The following is a 14,609-nucleotide window of genomic DNA, read 5'->3' on the forward strand; positions in this document are numbered from 1 at the left end:
ATAATGGTAGTCGGTGCCGATGGGGTTCATTTTTCAATGCTGTGTCACCCGAACAAAATGTGACAAATCAACAAAGAATAGTCGTTTATTTACCATTTTTGGCCCAAATGCACTGTTTTTTTTTATTTATTTATTTTGCGGCTTGCTGTATAGAATGCTCTCTTCCTGTTGAATAAACTCTTCCTGAAGACACTTTTGTCTCAAGAATCATTTTGTATGTTTTTGCATTAAAAACGCGATTATAAATATGGATTCAATCGACTGCATTACAAGAAATACATTTTCAAATCACAAGACATGTGCTTCATGCCCCAACAATACATGCTGATCTCAAGTGTTTCACCAGCGCACAATACAGCGCAGAATGCGAGTCATTTTCATGTTTTGTGTTGAAATCGATGGGTTTGACTTCACATAGAGCTGTGAAGAAGTCATACCTTACACCAGAACAACATAGAAAACATGTGGACTGCGCCAAAGCTTACAAAGGTATTAATGAAGAGTGTTCAAAGGTCCTATTTAATGACGAGACGAAAATGAACGTTTATGGAAATTATTCACATTTGTGTTGTAGCAATTGGTTCCTCGTGCACTGTTAGAACATCTTAGTACTAAGTACAACATGTGTTATAATTTGGATATTTTAAAAATAGAGTCGATACACATTTCAGATGGCGTTGTTAATGCACAAATACACAAATTATTGTTAAGAAGAAAATTGTGTCTTCGGGAAGAGTTTTATTCAAAATGAATCTTTTATTTTTCAGAATATTCTTACATCATGTTACACCACTCTTATATTGCCTTGAGTTAAATCTAATCGGAAACTTCCGTGGTATTCTGAAGTGTAATTTCGTGCAAGTACACCTCTAACAACAATGGAGTTCATTGAAGTAATAAATGACATCTGGCAACGATGCTTTTCATTAGAGTCCATAAAACTTGGTGAACTCCATGCCAAAACGGTGTAATGAAGTTACCAAATAGCATGGACGTTCAATCAAATAGTAGCTTAAGATAAAGCCATTTTTGTATGTACGTAAATTTAATTGAGCTAACAATGTAGGTCATATTTTGTTAAATATCATCCATTGTTGCAGATATAAGTAACTTTCGTAAATTGATATGCACTCTGCATAAAATTTCCTTTAAATTTTATATACTGTAGCTTCTATATCATAGGTTTATGCATATTTACATAAAATTCCCCCCTGAAACGTATGAAATTACAGGGAGTTGATATATAAATGGAACGAATTTTACTGGTGTCAAGTACTTCAGTTGTATTTTTAATTTATAACTAAAAATTAAAACCTAATGTTAATTTTTTTAATGAATGTATAACAAGATCAATGAACGATTTTTAAATATAGATCTAATTAGAAAGCTAAACGATTGGTACGCATAGCAGTGATAATTGCACAAGTAAATTTTATATTTAAAAAGCGTTTATACATATACCAAATTGACTTGATCCCTAGTCTTTCGTTGCAATCGCTGCTATCGGCTGAAGGAATTCCACTCGCTTTCTCTCGCTTAGCAACAGCTAAACCCTTATTGGCTCAACGCAAGGGTGTGTGAGGGTGTGAGCTTTATTTCGCATTTTTGCCACGGCTCAAGACATTTTGGCAGCACAATAGTAATACATTACGAAACGTTTTGAACTATGATAGATAACTTCAATGTTGTGATACATAAAGTAGTTACCAAGGTAAATCTTATTCATAATTTTCGATTATATAATAGTTGAACATATTTCAAACGTTATTAAAATACGTTCCTAATAAACTATGTTTATCATACATGTTTTTCTTTCTTTCTTTTGATCACAAATGCCTACAAAAATATGAAAACAAATCTTTAATTGAAGGTTCCATGATTATGTCCTTTAGGCTAAAGGAGGCGGATGATAAACGAAAGTGAATGATTATTTATGAAGTAATTACTGGAATGAGAATGTGGGAGTAAACGAGAAAACCCATGGAGAGTAAACGAGAAAACGAGAAAACGTTGCCAATCACAAACTCACTTCGTCAGGGATTGAACCAGGGACGCAAATATGCTAGTTGTCGTCCAGGGCAAGAACTCGCCTTAGCGCCCCCTGACCAACCAAACCAAAACGCTCTCCCAAATATTTGCCCAATTTTGCGCCCTTCCAATCCGGCGCCCGGGACACAAGCCCCGTTTTCCCCTAGTTACGTCACTGGATTGAACCAGGGAAGCCATAGCACCAGAGGTAAGTGCTCTATTACTGAGCAATCGTACTGCCCCTGTATGTTCGTAGAAATATGCAACATTACTATTTTTCCTGTCTCTTCGTCAGCGCATATGCTTTGTCGTTCAAGTGATCAGAGTCTGTTGACTAAGTGTTTCTCATTCTTCCCTCTGGATGCAACATGATGTTGTGTGACGCTAGAGAACAGCGGAGTGTTCGACGCATTCTTCTCGTCGACTTGAACGAGATTGTTTGTAACAGCACTGTCGTATCACGAATGCGATTTGTCAATTATTCTATCCGCTAATCGTCCTTCAATGTGTTTCATCCAGCACAAAAATACGGACACCTGTTTTATCCGATACACATTTGTTACCGTATACGGTCTATATTCTCCTTTTAAAATGCCCGATGAACGAATGAGTACCTTCAGCGTAGCATGGTCATATCCGATAGCGGCACCTCCATTAAGAAACGCTTGTTGTGATTAGTTTTTTTTTTTTTTTTTTTTAATATATATGTTTAATTTGGTAGAGTACTTATGCAAGTGTTGCTGGTTGGATTACGAGGCATGTGAGTTTATCGTGGTCATGGGTTCTTCCGTTTCCTCCTGTATTTTAACTCCGCTAATTATTTCATAATAATATACTTTCATTAAACATCCGTCTCCCTTAACCTAATGGACATAACCATTAGGCGTTAAACTAAAAATTTATTTCATTTTACATGTGAAGAGAGCTTGTAGCTTAATCATGGACCGTGGGGAATAGACACTCCCGCAATAGGTGTTATCTGTTGATTGTTATTTATTCCACTATAAATTTGAAGTTTGTTTAATAAACAAATAAATAGATTAAGTGCTTTCACATCCTCATATAAATAATTTATATTTATGTACTTAATTAGGCTATATATACTTGCGAAATATGTCGAGTTATTGTATAACTTACGTGTTTACTATAAATACACTAACAGTAATAGGTATCGTATATATATAGTAGTTAAGCGCATATGTATTATATTGCCATTAACAGTTGTTAAAAGCCCCACTTGGTCTAGTGGCTAGCACGCTTGACTTCGGCTCGCTTGGTCCCGAGTTCGATTTCCGATGGGGGTACAGTTGAACGACCAAAGCGGTTCGGATTCCACTATAATCAATAGGTCCAAGTCTCTTTTAGTTAGCAGGCAAAAAACGTGGGACGTTAAACTAAATCGAACCAAACCATTTACAGTTGAGTTGATTTTGAGTTTAACGCTCCGTTCAACAGCGAGGTTATATGAGACGTAGAGCTACTGATTAACGTGTAATCCGAGCCACATGAGCACCGGCCGGGAATCGAACCCGGGTCTTCAACACCAAAGTCGCATACGCTAACTGCTTAGCCACGAAGAAACTCTGCCATTTACAATATTACTATTTATAACCAAAATATATCCTCCATTGCTATTAGGGAATTTATATTCATTTGATTGACTATACTGCTGGGGAGAAACTTGTGAAAAGACCCATTACATTACATTATCTGATAAATTGTTCACATGTCCTTCAATAAAAAAAAAGTCCTTGAGTTGATTGAGGAAGTACTTCATAACTGTTCTTATCTCCTGAACTTTACTACAGTCTAGTTTGTTAGATAGTTATCCTTCTTCTTTCATTAAAATATTTTTAAAACAGTAACTAATCTGCGATAGTCCTAACACGATTGGAGTCACTAAATCAAATTAAGGAATGCATTAGAATTTTATACGTTTAATAAAAGTTCCGAACCACCACACTAAACTTTCTCACTTCAATTTCTTAAACTAGATCATGTTATGCTGCAGTTATTACTTAGATTTTCGGAAAATTTCGTTCGAAGAAAATTCAGCCCAAAGTAAACAACATTTTGTATACTTTCTATGAGTAATGTTTTCTATTATATATTACGGTTATTAATGATTTTTTAAACGAAATATCAACAAAAATTGTATGAATCGTATTTAAGGAAATGATAAATAATAATAATAATAATAATAATAATAATAATAATAATAATAATAATAATAATAATAATAATAATAATAATAATAATAATGTACTTAATTTTCCTTGTGAGAAAAGAAATACGAACAAAATCGCCTGAGTCGTTTTGAGAAAACAATCCAAAAATAAACTCATACCATACAGTAAACTACCCCTTGTGGATTTATTCATGAGAAATGATTTAACCCAAATTGTAGAGCTATTAATGAAACTTTTATGAAATATGCACAAAATTGCCCGGGTTCTTTGTAAGAAAATCGTCCTAAAACTCATTCTCGAGAGCAGTGGTTGCCAAACCGTCCATCGTGAGCTAGTATTACCTCGCGCGGACATTTTCGGTAGATCGCGTTAAAACTCCAAGGTGACCAGACGTCCCGTTTTAGCCGGGACTGTCCCTTTTTTCCAACCGTTGTCCCGCTTTTTTCTGATTCTCGAACGGGACGCCTAAATGTCTCGTTTTTAAGTAAAAATGACCTAGGTGTCCCGTAATTATCATTCAAAATATAAATCGTCAATGCAAATTCTACTCTCTTCCGTACCAACACTCATCGGGAAGATTCAGCCGTGTCTAGAACTTCTAGATTTTCAAATGGGAATTGAGTGTTGGTGGTTCAAGTGGGAATGGAGTGGGAATTCTGAGTGTTCAACTAGTTAAAAGAATTGTTGGGTAGAACTTGCAATCGGGAACCATTATTTGTTGTGTGGTGCACGTAAAGTTAGAAACGGTGTGTTATCACTCTTACTTGTGTATTTTGTAAATTGAGAACACTGCTGAGTCCCAAAATGCAATCTGGAAGTCAGATACCCCTCCTCTCCCCCCCCCCGTAGCCGATTCGTATGCGTCCCGTTTTCAGAAGTGAAAATTCTGGTCACCTTGTAAAACTCCGGTTGGCTAACCTTGATTCCTCCACTGAGCTGAAGTTAAGGTTGGTCTAAAGCTACATGTTTTGCCGATAGATGCCACTACAGTATTCGTATCTCTCCCATGCATTTTTTACCTTTCACGAAAATGCACGATTTCTCTTACAAATTTCAACATAGAGACTTCAAATTATTAGAAAAGGAACTTTATAATCTATCGAAGGCAATAATCCGTGCTGATTTTTTATTTGGAATTTTGTTCATTGTTGAAATTGCTTGATTGTTGATATCGTTATATAAATCTTTAACAATGAAACTGTTTCAACAATAAAGAAAATTCTAAATAAAAAATCGGCACGGATTGTTCCCTTTGATAAGCTATGAAGTTCCTTCTCTAAAACTTTGAACTCTCTAGGTTGAAATTTGTAAAAGAAATTGTAAATTTTCGTGAAAGGTAAAAAATACATGGGACAGATACGAAGATTGTAGTGACATCTATTGGCAAAACTTGTCCCTTTACACTAACCTTAATGACAGGGGGCGCTGACTGCTTATTTCTCCCGCGCAACTGCCGTTGTCAGCCTCATCTTACAGTTGATTGTATAAGCGTGGGATTTTGCATGTTGTTTTTCATATATGCTAACTTGGATAGTTCGATTTCATATTTAGTAGAAATGTAAATTTATAGGCAACTAGCAGCGTTCACCCCGCTTCGCTGCGGTCACCCCGGAATGCAATAAACTTTGTTACTTAGATAATTTTTACTTTTTCGCTTTCAAGTGATATGATAAAAACCATAGTAGATTGCAGTAAATGTTAACATTATATCGCCTGTCATTTATGTTAACCCGCCGAGTGACACGGTCATGCGGGTTGCATATAAATACGTTTATTTTTATACCTATGATGAACTAACAAAGGATTTGTACGTTATGGACACTTGAATGGTCAATTATCTCAAGACACTGGTAATTAAAAATTAAAGTGATATGATAAAAACCATCTAGGGTCCAAATCCTAATAACCCCCCAAAAATGAAAGAAATTGGTTCAGCCGTATTAGCGTGATGAGGGAACAAAGGATTTGTGCGTTCTCTTTTATATATATAGATAAACAAATGTAAAATTTCTTAAAAAAAAAAAAAAAAAAAAAAAAAAAAAGAGTTGGTAGATCTTTTGGTTGGTAGTTCACAGTAGGATTTTAAAACGGTACGGTAGCTCAGAAGCTTCATAAATTTGGCCATCACTGCTCAAGAGTAAACGACCCCTTATGGCTTTTTTCCCCAGAACAAATGAGTTACGCCATACTATCAGCTTATTAATGGGACATTTATTTACAAGCAGTGGCGTATTTACGATTTTGTTTCAGGGGAAGCTTTGCTAACTTTTGGGGGTGCTTTGCCTGAAAATGTGAAAATTCTGCAAGATATTTCATATACTTTACTATAGTAAATAAGATTTCGGAGGGGGAGGGTGCTTAAGCCCGGAAGCCCCCCTAAATGCGTCACTGTTTACAAGATATGAACAAAACTACCAGGTTGATTCTGATAAAATCATCCGAAATAAACATCCCCAATAGTCAAGGGGTGGAAATGGAAATTCAGAACTAAGAGCACGGCAATTAATAATAGATACACTCTGATCAGGCTACGTCACGGGCGTGATTGCCCGCGGCAAGGGGCAAGGGGGCAGCTGGCTCCCGGATTTTCGAATGGTCTTCAGTTCTTAGAAATACACTAGACATACTCAAGACATACTACTTAGCTTACTCACATACTATAATACTTAACATATTTATATTAAATACTTTAGTACTATAGTTCGGATACTGTGATTAAGGGTATTCGTTAAGCTTATCCCACTTTTTTAAGCTTTATTTAGTAAATTAAAGACAGTGAAGAATATTAAAAATATATAGGTCTAAAGTGAGCTAGATAATATCTACAAAATGCTACTATAAGAGGTTTTAATAATTTTCAAGGCCTTTCGTATAGTGTATAAATTTGGATATTCAGCATTTAGAGTCATAGACTGGGCATCCAAATTTCTGGTCTATAAGGAAAAAAGCTTGGGAATGGTTAACAATTTATTTAATAGCGTTTTATAGATACTACCTGGATTGCTTTCTACGATTTTGATGTTCTTCATTCTCTTTAACCCTTTCGGGATTTTTAAGGTAAATTTTAGAATTTCAGTCAAGCAGCCACTGCATCATCACTATTTACCCTAGGATCATAGTTCGTACTTCATTCTCTTCAAAATAAAGCAAATTTCCAAGCGGTACAATTCTCATGTCCGTATCATATATCTGAAAAAGGGAATTCGAAGAAAATGGGGACTTTTTTCTTTTTAAAAAAATAAGATTTATATTAAGACAATGTTATTTTGCCTTTTAATTCAAAGTAACAATGATAAGGAAATTGTAGGGGAAGAGGATAGAACGAGGAAAGAAATCATAACACGTGACTCTGTCTGATGGTCATGTCGACGACAGCCTGTATTCTTGGGTCCCATAAAACCTTTTAGACAGCATTTGCGAGAGAACAAAATAAGCCTATTGCATTATACTCTTGAAGGCCAAATAGATGACGCCATGACCCCAATAACTTGACGAGCTCCTTCTCAAAAAAACATGTGACCTGTTTCGCAACAACTGAAGAATAAAAAATCCAGCAGTAATAGATATTAATTTAGCATTTTAAAACAATACACACCTATGATGTGAGAGGGATAATTTTTTTAACTAAAACTCAAAAAGCGGAGTTAAGCTTAGAGAATAGCCTTAATAAGGATATGTGCGTACACAATTGTTTTATATAATGTATTATTGCACGAGAACTGAAAATAATGTGTTTATTCGTGGCCGAGCTTGTTGGTCTTATGCACCCCTGATCTTTCCCCTCCCATTTGGAAGAAAATCCTGCAGGCGTCACTGGTCACGGGAACACAAGCCCAGGGGCCACAGCGCAAGCAAACTTTCGTGAGTGACTGAATAAAGCGCCTTATACCTCCCAACATGGAGTTATCATGTTGGAGAATTTTCGTACACCCTGTATAATATCGTATAACAATGTCAGATAAGATGTAGAAGTTGTAGTGGTGCAATATTGAGATTTATTTCTTTTTGGTAATATTAGGGGTAGGATTAGGTTAGGAAGTATTTAGAATAGGTTAGGATTTATTTTGCATTTATTCTATATATTTTGTTCTTTTCTGCCTTGATTTCTTATATTTCTTAAAGATTTTAATATATTTCTCTTCATTTTCATCAGTAGAACGCTTTTCCTATCTCAAATTATCCTAAAAGCTCTCCCAGAAATTTTCTTCAAATTTTAATTTAAAAATATCATTCATAAAAATTCTTTAATTTTCAGATATCTTGATAGAAATTCGTCCAAATTACTCGATTTTAAGTTCATCATCTTCAATCTTGTCTAGTATGATGTCAGTAGCACAGATTTACGAAATTATCTATAATTGGTCGCTTTCCTTTGAAGTATTTTGTCATTTGCTCTTTAGCCGATCTTCGTATTATTACGTCACATTGCCATTGTCTTGAATGGCGTCAGTTCCAGGAGAGCAGTAGCTATATACTGCCCGTCGATTCTTTAAAGAAAATAAAGTGGTTAAAAACGTTGCTGCAGAACAGAGTTATGCGAAATAAGTTTTAAAAGTTATTCAGCCGAAATTTTGCGATTTACAAGTTTGCAGTTTGGACGGAACAGAACGGACAGTGTAAAAATTTGGTTAGGCAGCTTCTTGTTGATTTCGCCAGCATGGCGAATGCTGATATGATTTAAAGTGTTAAAGTTAAGAAATTTTAATTTTTTTAAGGAACGACGAATGTTTATCAGTAGATAAACCGTTCAATATTAGGTAATAGTATACATGAGAACCCCCTGATCTGCGTTTCTTCTGTTCTATTACCACTTCTACATGAAATACCATATTTTTTTTTACGAGTGCAATAGTAAGAAGTATCCATGTGCACAAGACATGCGATATGCGTTAAATCCCCCCCCCCCCACATACATAGTCATAGATAAAGTAGCTACAAGGGCTCTACACATGCAGATATAAAGTACAGTTACGTTCTTATTTATTTTCGTATCAGTCGATAAGTAAATAAAAGTAACTTTGTTACCCCCTATGTAAGTTCGTACATACTCAATGAATAATCCCTAAAAGTATGAGCATCCTGCTCCTTCGGGAACTGATGCAGCTTCATGTATACTATATCCCAATATTAAAATATACTTCATTCTGCGTTGTGTGAAATCCTTTTTGGATGACGGAAAAGTTTAATCTGGAAAAAATGAAGATGAAAGTTTTGGTTTGTGTATAGAACGTCATATGCTGATTCAGGACAGTACTTCAGATTTCAAAGAGTGTGATTATTCTTCCATCTAGATAACTGTAAGTAATGTTTTGGTTTTAATCTTGAGAGAAACCGAGTGTCAGAAACTCGAAATCTGCATTGGAAATATTTACTTTTAACCTCAAAATTAATCGAGTTAGACACAGTGTCACAATGGTGTGTTTCATAAAATATAGCAGTGTAAGCATGCATTCGTAATCCCTCCCGTTCCCAAAGGATCTACCTAATTACTTAGGCAATATGTGACGTAAATTATTGATATAACGTAAGGATAGATACCTTTGACGTAATTTCGTTTAAGAACGACCATCCTATAACAAAAAATTAAAATCAGCCTAATCTCAGATATGTAGTCGTATTCGTTTCCGTATTTTTATGATTTTACTTGTTTGGCAATGTATTGTTTCGACCCTTATGTAAACAAATCGGATAGTAGATAGGAGTGACGTTCTCTGGTGTCGAATCTATCTAATATACCTAGATTTTTTTAAAGTATTCGTATGAAAGTTTGAAAGTTTATTCCAAAGCTGTAGTTTGGCTGATAGCTGATATTTTTTTAAATTAAGATTTCGATAGGGGCAACTGTTTTTCTGTATCGTGCGTTTATTCATATAGTTGCAGAGACACAGTAATGGGGCGTTTACACTTAGTCGATTTGCGTTCGATTCAGTTGAATTGACGTCACTTTCAACTTAATCGACCGTGTAAACGGGACTTCAATTTAATCGCTTGTTGATCGAAGGCAAGTAATCGACTGGCAACTGAATTGAAAGACGTTCTATTTTCTTCTGCTATAACACCGCAAATTGTACCAATTACTGCTTGCTTGGACACCTTTAAAATTGCCAGTCGATTTCGAATCGACCAGAGGAGAGCGAGTCGACAAGCAGCATTCAATTTCGGTTGAAACAATTGAACACATCCATCGATCTGATTCGGCCTAGTTGCTTCGATCTAGTCGCAAATGCAACGAGTCGATTTAGCCGTGCGACTAAATCGACCAAGTGTAAACGCCCCGTGGCAAAATCGATTCACGATATTAACATTGGCCTTGAGTACCGACTAAAACATCTTTACGAAAGGATAATTTTCATTTGTGTATGTGTGTATGTGTGTGTGTGTGTGTAAGGTGTGAATGCGTTGTAGGTTAGATTAGATTAAGATTTCATAATTTTGTGTATATTCTTTTATTGTGCATGCTAGGTTAAGGTTTTCTTGAGATGTGGTGCCTATAAATGCGAGCTGTAGTATACAGCCATAGAATTTAGAATTTGTTTATGGATGAGAATACTAATACAAAACGAAGAAGGCACATGCATGTAAGCGAAACAAATGATTTAAAATTACGGTATATAATGTGAAAGTTGATGTGATGTTTGTGACAATAAATTAAGAATGTCATGTGTGTATGTGGAATTTAAAGAAAAATGCTTGGTCACGAGTAGTGACATGTACTTGGAAACAAATTAGCCATAGGAGCGTAAAGAGAACGCACCGTTGCTCCTTATCGTATGTAAAATGACCTTGTAAGAATACAGGTTTCTTGAAACAAGTAAAGGTTTAGATAGTACAAAACCTGTTTTATTTTGTACTTGAAAGAAATAGTACAGTAGAAAATTAAAGTTTATTTGGTTTGGTATAGTACAGCTTGATCAGTAAGTGCATAATAGTTCGTCTTCCTATCCGTCGTGCTAATAAATCTGAAGTGGAATGGCATAAAGGAAATTTTACGGGGAACCCATCGTCGGATGTCACGAATCCTGAATTTTTTATTTAATTTCAAAATTTCGAGTTTCTTTATATATTTTTTTCCGTTGTTCAAAACTTCAATCAGATAGTACACTTGTAGGACATGTCTTCTGAGTTCCGATTCTTTTTCCCATGACTATGGAAAGAATGAGTGCATCGCTGGTTGCGAGCTATTCTTCTGTGATGGCCACATAGACTTGTAGCTGGTTAAACTGGTGATATACTCGAACGCACCTTGGTCCCGAGAAAGCGAACATCTGAGTACAACAGTAGCCACAATCACATACAATACACACATGTTTAAGTTACACGCCAGCGTTTGATGCTGAACAAATAATAGCCAAACGAAATCAAGATCACCGGTTATTGCAACACAAATCTGAAATATTCGTTAATATAAGTAAGTAAAACTACGTACGCTCCAGCATATATATTTATGAAATGTGAACAAAATTACATAAGTGGTTTTTAGGAAAATTGTTCAAAAATAACAAATTCCCAATAGAAAACTATTCCTTTGGGAGTTTTCCTAGAGAAACGGCTAATACCGTTAATGAAACACTAATTTATGAAATATGAACAAAATCGTTGGGACTGTTTTCTCGAAAATAACAAATTTTGTTTTTCACACTCCATTAAACTTCTCTTATTTTCGGGATAGGAAGAAAATTCGTGAGACGTTCTTAGAGAAAACCATGAAAACCTTAAGTTTAAAACTTGGTCTCGATACATTGAACAGTATGATCTCTAGGGAGTGAACATATTTACATTGAGAAGAACAGACGGATAAACAGACAGATGCACATCCAAAAATACGTTTGTTGACCTGTTAGGTCCATGAAACATGTAAAGCCGTTGAAACTTCAAATTCAATTTTTCTAACAATCTCCATACTTTCTCTCCTGTCATCACTCGAAAATAATAAAAGGTATCGTGCATGGAGTATCTGGGTCGATCCCAGCTACAAAACACGTGCTTTCGTTGCTTAGTAAGTAGTGCTTACCTCTGAAATATGAAGTCACAAGTTAGGTATTAGTTGCACTATTTCGTCTTTATATGTAAATAACTAAACATTAAGCAAACAGTATGTAAGTAAGTTTTCTGGAGACTAACTACCCATTCTCACTTTACAAATTATTGCGATATTATTTTATTTCACTTACGGTACCATTTATGAAATTATTGATGGACCCTAATTTATTTTTAAATACCATTTCACTTAATTTCAGATTTTTTTACAATTCGTTGGTTAGATTTAACCTTTTGAACACCAAGGCTACATGAAATGTTTAAGATGGAATTTGAGTCACACAGTAATGTATTCAAATTTAAAGGCTTTCCTACAGGGAATCGTCCTCGGACCGGGCCCGCGCTAGGCACTTATTTTTATATAGGCAACATTTGTCTCCATGGTTTCTAACGAATTTGGTTCAATTTTCTAATCAACCAGTGGGAGGCCGGGTTCGATTTTCGGCGAGAGCTCATGTGGTTCGGATTCCACGTTAATCAGTAGGTCTACGTCTCATACAGCCTCGCTGCTGAACGAGACGTTGAAATCAAAATTAACTCAACTTAATCCAACCACGACAGGACACGAACACAGAAACTTCGAAGGACAGTTAAAAATGCCTATGCTCTTCACTGGGAATCGAATTCACGTGACCCGAAGCCGAACGCCCGATTCCACTCAGCCATTGCCACCGGCACTAGAGCAACGGGGAAGGCGGGTTTTCATACGAGTTATATGTTATTTGTGTATCTCTATAGGCAAAATACGTTATATAACATTACTTTTTTATGGATCTTATATGTAGTATAAAACAAATCTAAAAGTTCGTACCTGGCAATTTGACAAACAGAAGTCCTAATCTTTTGCACTGCTCTCTTCACTGTAGTACCATGGACAACTGTCCCCAGAGAAAGAAAATGGTTATGGCCTATTTATATGGCCTTCAGACGGCAGCATCAAGAAGGTCGAAGATTATCTACACAACTACGAAATGTAATTTCTTTGTATTTATTTAGCAGTGTTGCTAACTACGATCATTTCGTGTTACTTATATATTATACAGAAGTTTTCAAACTGTGCAGCGCGCCACCCTGGAGAGTTGAGTTGATTTTGAGTTTAACGTCCCGTTCAGCAGCGAGGCTATATGAGACGTGGACCTACTGATTAACGTGGAATCCGAACCGCATAAGCTCCCACCGGGAATCGAACCCGGGTCCCCCGCGCCAAAGGCGCGTACGCTAACCGCTTAGCCACGGAGGAGCTCGCGCCACCCTGGAGAGGCGCCGAAGATTGTCAGGGGAGGCGCGAGTACCTTTAAAAAAAATAAAAATCCAACAAAGGAACATATTTATAATGCAACACCATATTTAAGCTTGCACCCTTCTTCTTTAGTACTACGTATCTCTGTAGAATAGTAATTATGCCTTCGAAATTTCGCGTGACGCCATATTAGCTGAATTTTTCATTCTCTTAATTTTGTGTTATTATTTTTGGAACGATTCTTGAGTTTTAATCTTTTCTAAAGAACAACCGCCAATCACAAATAGTATTATTTCAAATTGACTTTGCTCCACATTTAAATGTACCAGTTTTTATTATTTAAATTCCCTCTCTGCTCTATTTTCATTTTAAAGTAAATATCTGACTTTTCACAATTTATGATTATTTACACCGGCTAATACCATTAAAAGTAGTCAGTGTACAATGTAAAACATCTGCGTTGAGACATTTCTATTAATGATTAATAAATAAAACATAGTTTATCGTAGTTATAGTCTTTCTTTTAGGGACACATGTATTTATGTTGTTGACACATTTCATTTTTGACAGGAGAGGCGCGTTCAGATTTTGGTGGTTGAGGGGAGCCTGAATTGCAAAAAGTTTGAAAATCCATGTTCTAGTATAATTCTTCACGTAACGACGTTAATCGACTTCCACGAAGGACGTTAATCAAGTCAAAATAATCACATTTGAAAATCATAGTAAAACTTATGCCAAGCAGTAGCGCTTAGTGCTGGTTAGTGCTACAAGCATAACGTTAGTGCACCTACGCACAGGAAGTTATAATCAAATTAAAGTAGCGATTCTTGCTTCACGTCAAACCAAAATCGCTACTTAACTTTTGCTTCTTAACCAAAAAAAAAAGTGTCAATCGTTAGTGCTACGTTAATGCTACTTACTGTTACACGTAGGCTACAACGTTAGTGCACCTACATACGTGAAGTAAATAACAAATTAAAGTGGTGATTCTGGCTTGACGTCCATGCCAAAACTGCCGCTTTCACAAATCACCTTTGTAGAGAAGAGAAATGATAACAATCGTTAATGGTCTTATGTACGAAAAGTTAATAAAAAATTAAAGTGGCCGTCAAGCC

General features: G+C 35.8%; 1 protein-coding gene across 1 annotated transcript in view; it reads right to left on the reverse strand.

Moving 5' to 3' along the window:
• LOC145691749 (uncharacterized) overlaps nt 1-13,206 on the reverse strand; it is a 38,258-nt gene extending 25,052 nt beyond the window's left edge. Inside the window, exon 1 of the mRNA XM_081767074.1 lies at nt 13,066-13,206. The gene's annotated coding sequence lies outside the window, so the exon portion shown is untranslated. The remainder of the gene's footprint in view (nt 1-13,065) is intronic.
• Between the last annotated feature and the right edge of the window lie 1,403 nt (nt 13,207-14,609).

This window comes from Thermobia domestica, chromosome 1 (assembly GCF_964235325.1).
Source record: "Thermobia domestica chromosome 1, izTheDome1.hap1.1, whole genome shotgun sequence".
Lineage (NCBI taxonomy): Eukaryota > Metazoa > Arthropoda > Insecta > Zygentoma > Lepismatidae > Thermobia > Thermobia domestica.